This window comes from Pipistrellus kuhlii, unplaced genomic scaffold (assembly GCF_014108245.1).
Source record: "Pipistrellus kuhlii isolate mPipKuh1 unplaced genomic scaffold, mPipKuh1.p scaffold_m20_p_5, whole genome shotgun sequence".
Lineage (NCBI taxonomy): Eukaryota > Metazoa > Chordata > Mammalia > Chiroptera > Vespertilionidae > Pipistrellus > Pipistrellus kuhlii.
Window position 1 is genome coordinate 78,789,729 of NW_023425551.1, and position 13,899 is coordinate 78,803,627.

Below are 13,899 nucleotides of genomic sequence, written 5' to 3' on the forward strand. Positions count from 1 at the left end.
ACTCCTGCCTCCTTAGTCTATTCCCCACACAGCAGCCAGAGAGCCTTTTAAATTCTCAGTCAGAGCACATCGCTCCTCCAGGCGCAATACTTTGAAATCACATAAAATCACACTTAGCATAAAATCTAAGCTCCTGCCCTAACAGGTTTGGCTCAGTGGATAGAGTGTCGGCCTGCAGACTCAAGGGTCCCAGCTTTGATTCCGGTCAAGGGCATGTACCTTGGTTGCAGGCACATACCCAGTGGGGGATGTGCAGGAGGCAGCTGATTGATGTTTTTCTCTCATGGATATTTCTAACTCTCTATCCCTCTCCCTTCCTCTCTGTTATATATATATATATATATATATCACACACACACACAATATATATAAAATCTAAGCTCCTTAAAGACCCTATGTGATTTGCTTCCACTCTCTTTCTTGTTTAATCTGTCTGCTCCAACCTCACTTATTGGTCTTTTTGCTGTTTCTTAAACACTGCAACTCTGTTCCTACCTCAAGGCCTTTGGTTAGCCATGAGGTAGGAACTCCTCCTCTTCTCCTAAGTATCTGGATGATTTCATTTCATGCAGGTATATCCCCAAATATCTTCACCTTGCGGAGGCACTCCATGACCACCCATCTTCAATAGCGGGCTCCCCCACCCTGTTTTTCCTTAAAGCACTGCCACTGCCTGCTATTTTACATACTTGTGTGTTGTCCATCTCCATCCTCTAGAACACATGTGTCAAACACAAGGCCCGCAGGCCAAATCCGTCCCGCCAGGCCTTGCAATGTGGCCCGCACCGCACTGTCATCACTGCACTCCGCTGCGTTTCCATCACAATGACAGTTTATGACTGTTCAGTAAACCATTCGGCCCGCGATTTAGGCTGGATTTTAGATTTTGGCCCCTTCTCTGATTGAGTTCGACACCCCTACTCTAGAATGTGAACTCACTAATGCAGGGATTGTGTCTGTTTTGTTCTCTGCTATAACCTCAATATCTAGAATAGTGCTTGACATATAGGAGATGCTTAATATTTATTGAGTGAGATAATGGAGAGTATAAACTATTGTTATATTTTGGTTTTATGTTGTTTGTGCCTGTTTTTCTTTTGTTGGAAAGGATTACAGAAAATGTTTTCTAACTCTCCAGTAGGATGTATCCACTTGACCAAAGATTCTATAAGCTTGTCTATACTCTTGGTTGAAGAATAGTCTTCCTCTTTTGGGAAAGATTGTCCTCTTCAAACCCCTTTGTAGCTTTAGAGTAGGGGTGTCGAACTCAATCAGAGAAGGGGCCAAAATCTAAAATCCAGCCTAAATCGCGGGCCGAATGGTTTACTGAACAGTCATAAACTGTCATTGTGATGGAAACGCAGCGGAGTGCAGTGATGACAGCGCGGTGCGGGCCACATTGCAAGGTCTGGCGGGACGGATTTGGCCCGCGGGCCTTGTGTTTGACACATGTGCTTTAGAGGAATGAACCTATACCAGGAATGATGAGGGAAAGAAGCCACCACCTGGCCAGGAGATGAATGCAGTCAATCCTCTTCATCACAGGGTGTTAGGTGTGGCAACCAGATCACCCTCATACCAAACTCTGCCCTACTAGCAGTAAACTTCCCAGGTGGTGCTTGGAACATTTTTGATGGAGGCTCTAGTGGCAGGTGTTTGCTGGACCACTGGACAAGTGATTCTCAGACTTCAATATATATGTCAGTCACCTGGAGCTCATGTTAAAAGCCTAGATTCTGACTCAGTGGGTTTTGGGTGGAACCTAAAATTTTGCATTTCTAACAAGCTCCCAGGTGACAATGACCTGCTGCTTTGTGGACCTCACTTTGTAGATCATTTGTTACTAGAACAGTCTGGCCTATAATCCTTGAATTTATCTCAAGGGTTTCATTATTTTGAAAATTTAAATCGAAGACTCTCAATGTGATCTGCCTGCAAATTTTTACTTTCCCTCCCTTAATTTCACATTCACTCAAAGGAGAGTAAAGCAACTTAGTTTAGGGCAAAGCAGAGTAAAAAGGATAAGCTATGTGTGGGTTAAACTGAATTCAAAAGAAGTGGGTATATGCCAATTCTTAGAGAAAATTCTATGGAAGAGATCAGTTCTAAGACCTTCAGAAAAGAAAGAAAGGCCTGAAGAATAGTAGAGAGGAAATTTCAGAGCATGAGCTCCATGGGGAAGATAGAATCGAGAAAAAAGCCTTTGGACTTGTTACTAATAATTACTTAGCTACCGGCAGACTCTAACCTCATCGAAGGATTGGAGTGGATCTGGTGATGAGAGGGAAGGATTAAGACAGTAGAGCAAGAAGCAGCTCTCACAAAGCACTGCAGAATGTTGGACAGCTCAAGGGATGAGTCAAGCTGGGATCTAAGAGAAGGGAGCTTTTTTGAAAGTTAAGCAAACACTAGGAAGAGCCAAATGAAAGAGATTGCTTGTATGATAGAAGATAAAGAGATAAGAAGAAGAAGAAGAAGAAGAAGAAGAAGAAGAAGAAGAAGAAGAAGAAGAAGAAAAGACTAAAGAAGCAAGAAGTTATTGGAGTAAAGAGAGGAAGGAGAGAGGGGTTAGACTTGGGAATTAGAGTGAGTGGAGGGAAGATTAATAATTGTTTTTTCTGCCCTAGCCGTTTCAGGCGTCTTCAAACTACGGCCCGCGGGCCACATGCGGCCCGCAGAGGAGTCTGATCTGGCCCGCCAGTTTTTTTGGGCAGTGAGCGCAGCCGAGGTGTTACAGTAGGAATTAGTAGTTCATATAGTCCAGCCCTCCAGCTCTCTGAGGGACCGTGATCTGGCCCCCACTTTAAAAAGTTTGAGGACCCCTGGTAGAGCATCGGTCTGTGGACTGAAAGGTCATGGGTTCAATTCCGGTCAGGGACACATGCCTGGGTTGTGGGCTTGATCCCCAGTAGGGGGTGTGCAGGAGGCAGCTAATCATTGGTTCTCTCTCATCATTGATGTTCCTATCTCTCTCTCTCCCTCTCTTTCCTCTCTGAGATCAATAAAAATATATATGTATATATTTTTAATTTTCTTTCTTATGAATTTATTCTAAGAAAATAAATCAAAAGTAGGGCAGGTGAAGCTCTGTATAAAGATGTTCCTTGCCTTGTAACCAATAATAAATAGGAGGAAACTGAAAGGAATATAAAAGTTTAAAAATGAGGCAATAGTTTCACAAATTATGGTTTGTGGTTTGTAATCTTGAACCATGCTATGCAATTAAAATATGTAAATTTGAATGCTACATAGCACATCAAAAATGGTTATGAGATGATGCATGGGGGGGAGGCAGAATGCACAATGTCTTTGCCTGATTTCAATAAAAATATATGGCTTTTGTCAAAGACTAGAAGAAAACATGGGGGGGAAAAAGCAAATTTTATATCTTTTTATTTCTGGAATTTCTCTTTAATGCTACTACTTATTATTATGAACTATGTCACACAATAAACCAGGAACTGGCAAACCAGAAGGTCAGGCAGTAAATATTATCAGTTTTGCAGACTCTACAATCTCTGATACAACTACTCAACTCTGCTGTTGAAGCATGAAAGCAACCATAGCAATATGAAAATAAACTAGTGTGGCTGTGCTCCAACAAAACTTTATTGGTGGGCATCAAAATTTTATGTAATTTTCACATCTCATGAAATCTTCTTTTAATTTTTTCAACAATAAAAAAAAAATGTAGCCCTGGTCAGGTAATTCAGTTGGTTAGAGGATTCTCCCAGTATGCCAAAGTTGTAGGTTTTAATCTCTGGTCAGAGCACATACAAGAAGCAACCGAGGCTAATATGCAAGTTATCCCCTTGACTGTGAGTTTGGTCAGGGGGCAGGGCTGACCAGCCAATGCCCATGCCCCATCCTGCCCCACCTTCGATTGCCCCCCACCCTGACTGGGGGCAGGGTTGGCCGGCCAACCTCCCCCAAAATGGCCCTGCCCCATAAGCCCCATTGAGGTGGGCTGGCCGGACCCTACACATGCACAAATTTGTGCACCAGGCCTCTAGTGAATGCATAAATAAGTGGAACAACAAATCAGTCAATCTCTCTCTCTCTCTCTCTTTCTTCCTATCCCATCCTCCCTCTTTAAAATCAATTTAAAAAATTTTTTAATGTAAAAACCATTCTTAGCTAACAAAAACAGATTTGGCTCATAGGTGGCATTTTGCCAACCCCTAAAGAATAAAGAATAAGTAACATATAAAAACAAGGTTAAGAAACAAACAAACAAAATCTTATGGTACAATTAAAGTCCCCTTTTGCCTCTCCTTGATCCCCTTCCCCTCCTCTCTCCAGTGGAAGCCACAATTCTGAGTTGTGTGCTTAGCATTCTCATGCATGTTGTAGACTTTCACGACATATGTGCATATCCATAAACAACATGTTTTTCATGTTTTGAAACTTTAGAATAGCATCACACTGTACATATGCTTCAGCAACTGGCTTTCTTCACTCAGCATTCTGTTGATGAATGAAGCTTTAGTTTATTCAAATGCAATATAGTTTTCCAGTATGTTAATATTCTTCAATTGTTGTGCCTAGTTATTTTTACTTCAAACAGTGCTCAGTTAACATTCTTTTCCAATTTCTATGCACAAAATCTTCCCTAATGAAGCCTTTTTCAAAATACAATTTGTCAACTATTGGAGAATTGTATGAAATGTAAAGGCTGGTACCTTCATTGAAATAGAATAGACAGGAATAGAAAAGATCAGAGTGTTGTTGCATGTATATGAATAGGAATAGTTCTGTAAAATTTTTGTTTCAACTTTATATACACTTATACATTTGTGTGCATGTGTTTCTATGTGTACTTGGTTGCAATTAAAGTATATTTCTTAATAAGAGGTTTTGTTGGAAAGTTTTAAAACCACTGCTTTAAGGCACCTAGATTCCCTGGTTGGTTTGGTTCAGTGGATAGAGCATCAGCCTGTGGACTGAAGGATTCTGGGTTCAATTCTGGTCAAGGGCCCATGCCTCAGTTGCAGGCTCAGTCCCCCAAGGTTTACCCTAATCAATCTGCCGGAGGCTTTGAACAAAATTTTGGTGTTGGTTTTTTAAAATGGTGCCTATTTCTCTAGCAAATATCTGTCTCTCCCTGACAGAATCCTTGCTGATTTTCACAGCCAGATGTTATGTGGGTGCTTCTTCTTAACTCTTTTGCTCTGGGCTGGGAGCCTACTTTGAGACTCCCTTACTTCTCAGGGGGAACACCCTGCAGCTTTCCAGGCTGCACAGTCATTTTGGAACCTCAGCCACTGCCAGCTCTTTTTGCCTTTCTTACCAGTCTCAACGTGGCTTCTTCTGTAAGTCCTTGGTTATAAGACTTCTCTTCAGTTAATATTCAGTTGGTTATTCAGAATGATTGTTCTATAATTTGGTTGTAATTTCAGTTTTGTCCTGGGAGGAGGTGAGGGTATCTTCCACCTTCTTTGCCAATATCTTGGATGCCCTCATCCTCTTGTTTTTCTTTGTTTTTTTTCAGCTATGTTTACAACCATAAATAATATATCATTTATATTAATGATATTATATCTATTCTATTGCTTGTTTCTTTTAACCAACATTATGGTGTTGAGATTTATCCATGTCATTGAGTGTAGCTATAGTTCAGTCATTTCACTGCTATATAATTTTCCATTTTTTTAAATAGCACAATTTATCCATATTATTATTGATTGGCATTTAGTTATTTCACATTTTGTGCTACTGTGGACTCTGCTACTATGAACAGTTGTATCCATGTCTCCTGGTTAAGAGGTCAAGTAGAAAGGTTTCTCTAGGATATTGATTTGTTGGGAGTGAAATTGCTGGTCTGGAATATATATATATATATATATATATATATATATATATATATGCACACACACACACACACACACACACACACACATATTAAACTTTGCAAAATAGAACCCAGTTGTTTTTCATAATGGTTTTATTACTTCCTTATTCCACCTGCTTGGGATGAGAGTTCCATTTTCATTTCCTAGAACATGGTTTCAACAGTAAATAAAAATTGGGGCAGGAGGTGGGGAGTTGTTTCAATGCCAGGTTCTTTAAAAACAAAATTCGGTCGAACATGAGGCAGCAAAGTAGAAATTTTAGTACCTGTTCAGTCACAAATAAGTCTTTCTTTTTTCCTTCCTGCTTTCCTTTCTTTCTTTTTTTTCATAACTTTGTACATGATACTAATTCAAAACGTACAAATAAGTATATAGTAGATTGAATGGTGATCACCCAAAATAAGATATGTCCACATTGAAATCCCTGAAACATATGAATATTACCTTATTTGGAAAAAGGGTTTTTGTAGATATAATTAAGTTAAGAATTTGAGAAGAGATCATCCTGGTTTACTCAGTGGACCATAAATCCAATGATAAGTGCCCTTATAAGACAGCAGACACAGACAGAAAAGGAGGAGGCGATGTGACCATGAGGCAGAGGGAGTGATGAAGCCACAAGCCAAGGAATGCCTGAAGCCACCAGGACCCAGAAGAGTCAAGGAAAGATTCTCCTCGAAAGCCCTCAGAGGAAGTGTGACCACTGCCAACACTTCCATTTTGGTATTCCTGCTTCCAGAACTGTGAGAGATCACATTGCTGTTGTTTTAGGCCACCAAATTTGTGGCAATTTGTTGTAGCAGTTCTAGGAGAGTTGGTCTCCCTCCATCCCTGGCCCATAGCCACCCATTTTTCCTTCTCTGTTGCGAATCCTCGTGTGTCATCCTTCTAGAGAGATTCTTACAGAGTCCCTCAATAATTGGCAGGGACATTCAAAGTGGTTTTACAAATAAGGAGTCTAAAGCTCAGGGAGGAAGAAATTGTCCAAGGACCGTCAGGCTGGTCAATAACGGAGATGATCGGAACCCAGCTTTCCCATCTCTTGGTTTTGTGCTCCTTTGGTATAAACGAAGTCTAGGAGCAGATTTTGATACTAGGATAGAGAGAGAGAGGAGGAAGGTACTGGGCAAATGGAAGAAGGGGAACACCTGGAGATGATAAAAGGCTATAAAAACTGTTATGATTTCACTTAAGGTTGGCCTCAGTTCAGTAAAGCACTTCACCAGGTCATTGACAGACTCTCAGTAGAAATGAATGCTTCCATCCAACTAGCTTTTATTGAGACTCTTAATATTCCAGGCACACACCCTTGATTTTACAGACCTTAATTTAACAAACTTTGGATTTAATGGACAAAATTTCTGGTCCATATTTCATATGCGAAAATTAATACCCTGTTATTTTTTAAATGGTTTTAACAAAATTTGCTTATAATTAAATTAACAGGGTTTTGTTGTTATTCATTCACTGTTATTTTCAACAAACTTTAGTGAATAGGCCATATGTTGGAAAAAGTCATGTAGTAATTGCACCGACATACATAAATATTACATATCTACAACTATAGTATACATATTTAAATTGAGGAGTCCTTGCTTGTAAACAGTGTTCGGTGAATGATTAGCAGGTGATGACACCAAACCACACAGTAATTGGTTCTGTTTTCTGGTGGAGTGACTTTCTGCAGCAGCTTTACTATGTGCCCCCGATGTTGCCACATGTGCTAAGCCACACAGCTGTGTGCATTTGTTTACTCTCAGTGACTGGTGAATGCATCCATTTACTAGACCTAATCAGCAAAAATTCAAAATTACAGTAAATACCTATGGAAAACTTTTCTGTGAAATTAAACTTTTCATACATACTTAATTTGAATTACACAAATGTGTCTACATAAATAAAAGCAGGTAAACTAATTTGTCAAACTTTTAACACCTACTTTATTATGTTATGGAATTTCAGCTTTAACAGACTCCCCAAACAGAAAACTGTCTGTTTGATTTGGCAATTGGGTTATTGTTGACCCAAATGGCTCGGTGGAGTCAGAGCCGATGAAGAGTTGTGGTAGCCTGGATTATTCTTCTCAGGTTTTCACTCCTTCTCGCCACATGACAACCTTGCAGTACATGAAGGTGGATGGATTATATTCCCTGTTAGACTTATGGACAATGGAATGTGAACAAAAGTGATATTCCACTCATCTCTTGTACTCCTATTATTCACCATGAGAAGAACATACCCTGCGGGGGGGAGGGGGAGAACTGCTGGTCCAAGGAGGACAAGAGAAGAGTAGAGCAGACAAATGCCCAATGGAAGCCTAGAAACAAGCATAAGCAAGAAAAGCAGATGGTTGGGTTGTAAACCACTGAGTTTTACATTATTAGTGTGGCATTAATTATTACAGAAGTGAAACAGAGGAGGAAAATGAGCTAGGAGTATTTAAGAAGCTTAGCTGTGAAGAGAATGAGAATAGCAGATTAAGCCCCAAGAGCTTGCCTTGCTGCTTCAGCCTTGGTGGCTCAGCTTTCTCCAGGTTCCTGCCTCACCAGGTCTCGGCCTCTCTGCAGTCCCAGCTCCTTTGCTGGCCCACCATCCCGCAGGCATGCAGGAAGCCGACGTGCTGCAGCTGCTGCTGCTGCTCCTGGGCCTGGGGATGCAGCGGTCCACGGAGCCGTTCCAGCTGAGGAGGAAGACCCAGCCTTCTGGAACCGCCAGGCAGCCCAGGCTCTGGACGCCGCCAAGAAGCTGCAGCCCATGCAAAGCGCCGCCAAGAACCTCATTCTCTTCCTGGGGGACGGAATGGGGGTGTCCACGGTGATAGCAGCTCAGATCCTAAAGGGGCAGATGAGTGAAAAACTGGGACCTGAGACCCCCCCTGGCCATGGACAAGTTCCCGTACCTGACTCTGGCCAAGACATACAACGTGGACAGACAAGTGCCAGACAGTGCAGGCACAGCTACAGCCTTCCTGTGTGGTGTCAAGACCAACTTCCGGACCATCGGTGTGAGTGCCGCGGCCCGGTATAACCAGTGCAACACCACACATGGCAGCGAGGTTATCTCCGTGATGAGCCGGGCCAAGAGAGCAGGGAAGTCAGTGGGAGTGATGACCACAACGAGGGTGCAGCATGCCACGCCAGCCGGCACCTACGTGTACACAGTGAACCACAACTGGTACTCGGATGCAGACATGCCTGCCCAGGCGCTGAAGGACGGCTGTCAGGACATTTCCATGCAGCTCATCTCCAACGTGGACATTGATGTGATCCTGGTGGAGGCCGCAAGTACATGTTTCCCAAGGGCACCCCAGACCCTGAGTACCCTGGTGACGCCTCACAGCAAGGAACCAGGGCGGACATGCGGAACCTGGTTCAGGAGTGGCTGGCCAAGCACGAGGGTGCCCAGTACGTGTGGAACCGAACAGCGCTCCTCCAGGCATCCCAGGACCCCTCCGTGACACACCTCATGGGCCTGTTTGAGCCGGGGGACATGAAGTACGAGGCCCAACGAGACAGCAAGCAGGACCCGAGCCTGAAGGAGATGACAGAGGCCGCCTTGCGCCTGCTGAGCAGGAACCCCCGGGGCTTCTACCTCTTGATGGAGGGGGGCCGCATTGACCATGGTCATCATGAGGGAAAAGCCTACTTGGCACTGACCGAGACTGTCAGTTTTGATGATGCCATTCACAGCGCCAGCCAGCTCACCAGCGAGAAAGACACACTGACACTTGTCACCGCCGACCACTCTCACGTCTTCACTTTTGGAGGCTATCCCCTGTGTGGCACCTCCATTTTTGGGCTGGCTCCTGAGATAGCGACAGATGGCAAGGCCTACACCTCCATCCTTTATGGCAATGGCCCAGGCTTCGCGATCAGCAGGGGCTCCCGGTCAGATGTTGATGAAAGCCAGACCAATGACCCTAACTACAAGCAGCAGGCGGCCGTGCCCCTGTGGAGCGAGACCCACGCTGGCGAGGACGTGGCCCGCAGGCACACCTGGTGCGCGGCATGCAGGAGCAGAGCATGGTGGCTCATGTCATGGCCTTTGCCGCCTGCCTGGAGCCCTACACCGCCTGCGGCCTGACGCCGCCTGCTGAGCCATCAGCAGGCCCCTCAGCAGGCCCTTCACTGACTTTGCTGGCTGGGACCCTGCTGCTGCTGCTGCTGAGGGCCATTAAGTCCTGATCGCCCACCCCTTCAACCCTCACACCGGGGCCCATCTCCCCCAGGGGCCCTACACCAATTCTGGGCCACTTACTGCCGATACTGAATCTCCCCCTCATCACCCCCAAGGTTCCCAGGGTCTGGCCTTTACCCTGTGGTGCACACCGCCCCCACTCAGCCACTTGGGATGGGCCGGCCTGGGCACCCTGGAGGCTGCGGTGGTGGCTTCCTGAAGCTCTCCAGGCTCTCCCAGCTGCTCTGGGCTCCCAGCCCCTGACCTTGACTGCCAAGGAGGTTTTGTAGCCCCGTGGGACCTGGGGACTCTGCTACATGGGGGTGATGGCACGTGGGGAGTAAGGGGGTGTCCAGGAGAGGGACAGCTTCCTGTCACCCTACAACCTGTCCTATAGCTACTTCCTGTCCCATAGGCCACTGCAGCCAGTACACCGGTGCCTTTGACATAAAGCCCTGGGCTTCCTCATCTAGGGGCCCAGTGGTACCATTTCACAGGAGAGAATTTGTCCCCCGTCACTAAGTTACTGAGGTGGTCACCTCGCAATGCCCATCCTGGCTGAGAGCTCCAAGGAACAGCCCTTGCGCCACCCTGAGGCCATGTGGCACTAGACATATTTTGTAAACTGGATTCAGGGACCTCTATTCTGGGAGGGACACATAAAACTAAAATAAACTGCTTTACAATGTAAAAAAAAGAGAGAGAGAGAGAGACAAAGAATAGCATATTCCTCTCCCTCACTCCTCTTCCTCTTCCTCCTTGTTTTAGTTTTTGTTTTGTTTGTTTTTGTTTTTGTGTGTATGTGTGTGTGTGTGTGTGTTTTAGCAGCTCATGACATAAGTCCCTTTCCCATGTGTGGACAATTTTCCCCTGTATGAAACCTTGTGGGAAGCAGAGCCCACCTCCCAGTATTCTAGCTAAATATACCAGGTCCGCCGGGACCGGTTTGGCTCAGTGAATAGAGCGTCGGCTTGGGGACTGAAAGGTCCCGGGTTCGATTCCGGTCAAGGGCATGTACCTTGGTTGCGGGCATATCCCCAGTAGGGGGTGTGCAAGAGGCAGCTGATCGATGACTCTCTCTCATCGATGTTTCTAACTCTGTATCTCTCTCCCTTCCTCTCTGTACAAAATCATTAAAATATATTTATTAATAAAAATAAATAAATAAATAAATAAATAAATAAATATACCAGGTCCTCTCCCACTTTCCCACCCTCCCTTGTGAACTAAGTCATGTGCATGTGTCATAGGCTCTGCTAATAAAATCTGCCCAACCTAGACTTTGAATCAGGAGGAACTTGTAATGCAAAGTAGCAGAAGCAGAAGCAGAAAAAAAAATCCATTCTTTTGGTGGACAGTGCCAGTCATGGCAGCAAAACCCTGGTACTAAAAGGCCACTCTGTAACCATGGCATCAAATGCTCATCAGTGCAGTAACAATGTTTTCAATGGCCCAGCTCTGTGGTGTGATGTTGGCTACTATCCCATAAGCAAAACCTCTGAATGTGGTGTGGTAGATTGAGTGCACTAATGGCCTCAATTCTTCACCTCTCCCTACATCTGTTATCTTGTCAGACCTTCCCATATTGACTCTGAACTCACCCTTGTGACTTGTTTTGGTCAATGGATGTTAGTAAATATCCATTTATTTACACAAGCAAAGGTATGAAAAGCACTTGTGTGATTGGGCTTGCTCTTTGTCTTAGTCCCTTTGGGCTGTTACTGCAAAATACCACTGACTGGGTGGCTTATAAACCACAGAAATTTATTTCTCATAGTTCTAGAGGCTGGAAGTCCAAGATCAGGATGCCAGTATGGTTGGGTTCTCATTAAGGCTCTCTTCCAGCCTAGCTGGTTTGACTCAATAGATAGAGCATCAGTCTGCAGACTGAAAGATCCTGGGTTCAATTCCGGTCAAGGGCACATGCCCAGGTTTCAGGCTCAATCCCAAAAAGGTGGTGGCAGGAGGCAGCTGATCACTGATTTTCTCTCATCATTGATGTTTCTATCTCTCCTTCTTCCTTCCTCTCTGAAATCAATAAAAATAATATTTAAAAAAATAAGATAAAGGCTCTCTTCCATGTTGCAGACTGCTGACTTCTCACTGTATTCTCACATAGTGGAGGGAGCAGGAGATCTCTCTGGGACCTCTTTTATAAAGATACTAATTTCACTCCTCCCTCTACTAATTTCCACCCTCATGACCTAATCATTTCCCGAAGGCCCCACCTTCTAATACCATCACGTTCGGTATTAAGTTTTCAACATCTGAATTTTGGGGAAACACACATTCAATCTGTAGCACTCTCACTGCTGTCCTCTGCCATTGTCTTCAGAACATGTCTTGGCTAGCCTGTTGAATGATGAGAATCATGTGGCAGAATAACCCCAGCAGAGGCCATCCTAGCCAGCCAACAGCCAAATGAGCTTCAGATAGATGGTGAGCTCAGCCAAAATCAACAGAGCTCTCTAGCCAACCAAGAGTTGACTCCAGACATTTGAGTTAAATCCAACTGAAATCAGCCCAGTTCAACGCAGCCCCACAGAAGCTGAAACCCAAACTTGTGAACTAAATATATTCATGTTAGATGCCACTGAGGTTTTTTTGTGGTTGTTTGTGTGGCATTATTGTGGCAATAAATAATACATCTCTAGCCCTTGTCACAAATCTTTTCTGCTTAAATAAGCCAAGAGTTGGTATCTATTGCTTGCTCTAACAGAAAAATGAGGACTGGAAATTGGAAGAAAACAGGGTCAAGGGAGAGATTGTTTGAGGTGGGAGAGACTTTAGCATGCGTATAGTCAGAGCATTGGAGGGAGTTCTGTTTGTTAGAATATAAGTGTGGCTATAAAATAACAGTGCTTTAAACATAATAGAAGTTTAAAGTTTTTCTCATATAGAAGCTGAAGCTGGAGTAGCAGCTGTGCTCTGTGAAATTTTCAGGGGCCTGGGCTCCTTGTCTCTATGCCCCATCATGTCCTCACCCAGTTGGTCCAACATGGCCTCCACCACATCCACATTTTAGCCATTGGGATGAGGGCAAGAGAAGGTATGACTTTCTACATAATCCTTGGTGGTTATATTTATTTCTTCCCCTTTCAACTATCCTTAAAAATTGGTCACATGGCCACACTCAGTTTCAAGGAAATCTGGGAAAGGCAAACATATGGCCAACCACATGTATATCTCACAGTTGTGTGTCTGTGGAAGAGGGGCAAACAGATAGTAAGAGTCCCTGCCATGTTAAATGAAGCAGAAGGGATAGTTAATGGGACAAGATCTCTATGGTAGATTTTAATAGCCATTTCCTCCCGCCTTCCTTGTTAAGGGGACTCATTTTTTAGAGAGGTGAGGCAACTGTGTTCCCAGTCTGGGCATAAATCATGATTTGTCTAAACCACATGTCAAGCCTACTCTGCTTTGCTGGGAACTTGCTTCCCCAGCCTCCCCTGCAGCTCTGGGTGGCCACATGGCCCAGTTCTAACCAATGAGTGCTGAGGGGAAGATTGCTGGGGGTTCTGGAAAAATGATTTCCTTCCTGTGAAAGAGACAAACATGGAGAGGAGCTTCCTGGCACACTCCCACCTGGAATTACAGAGGCCAAGAGAATTACAGATGCCAACCTAAAGCCCTGACACCTTTTTGAGGATTCAAATGACATTGAGGGATGAGTAGGGGTGAACCAGCTGGAGAAGGGGAGAAAAAAAGTTTGAGCAAGTGAGAACATTGTAGACACGAGAAGCAATGCTGAGAGACGCCCCAGGAAAGCTGGATCAGAGTCTGATCAGGAGGACTTTGTACGCAGCAATGTAATTTACTGTCACGATGACCTCATCCAGAATTGGGGCTGGTTTCCCTGCTGGTTGATTCA

General features: G+C 44.4%; 1 pseudogene; it reads left to right on the top strand.

The window, feature by feature from the left end:
* The first annotated feature begins 8,439 nt into the window (after positions 1-8,439).
* On the top strand, positions 8,440-10,112 carry LOC118705178 (annotated as a pseudogene).
* Positions 10,113-13,899: the final 3,787 nt, after the last annotated feature.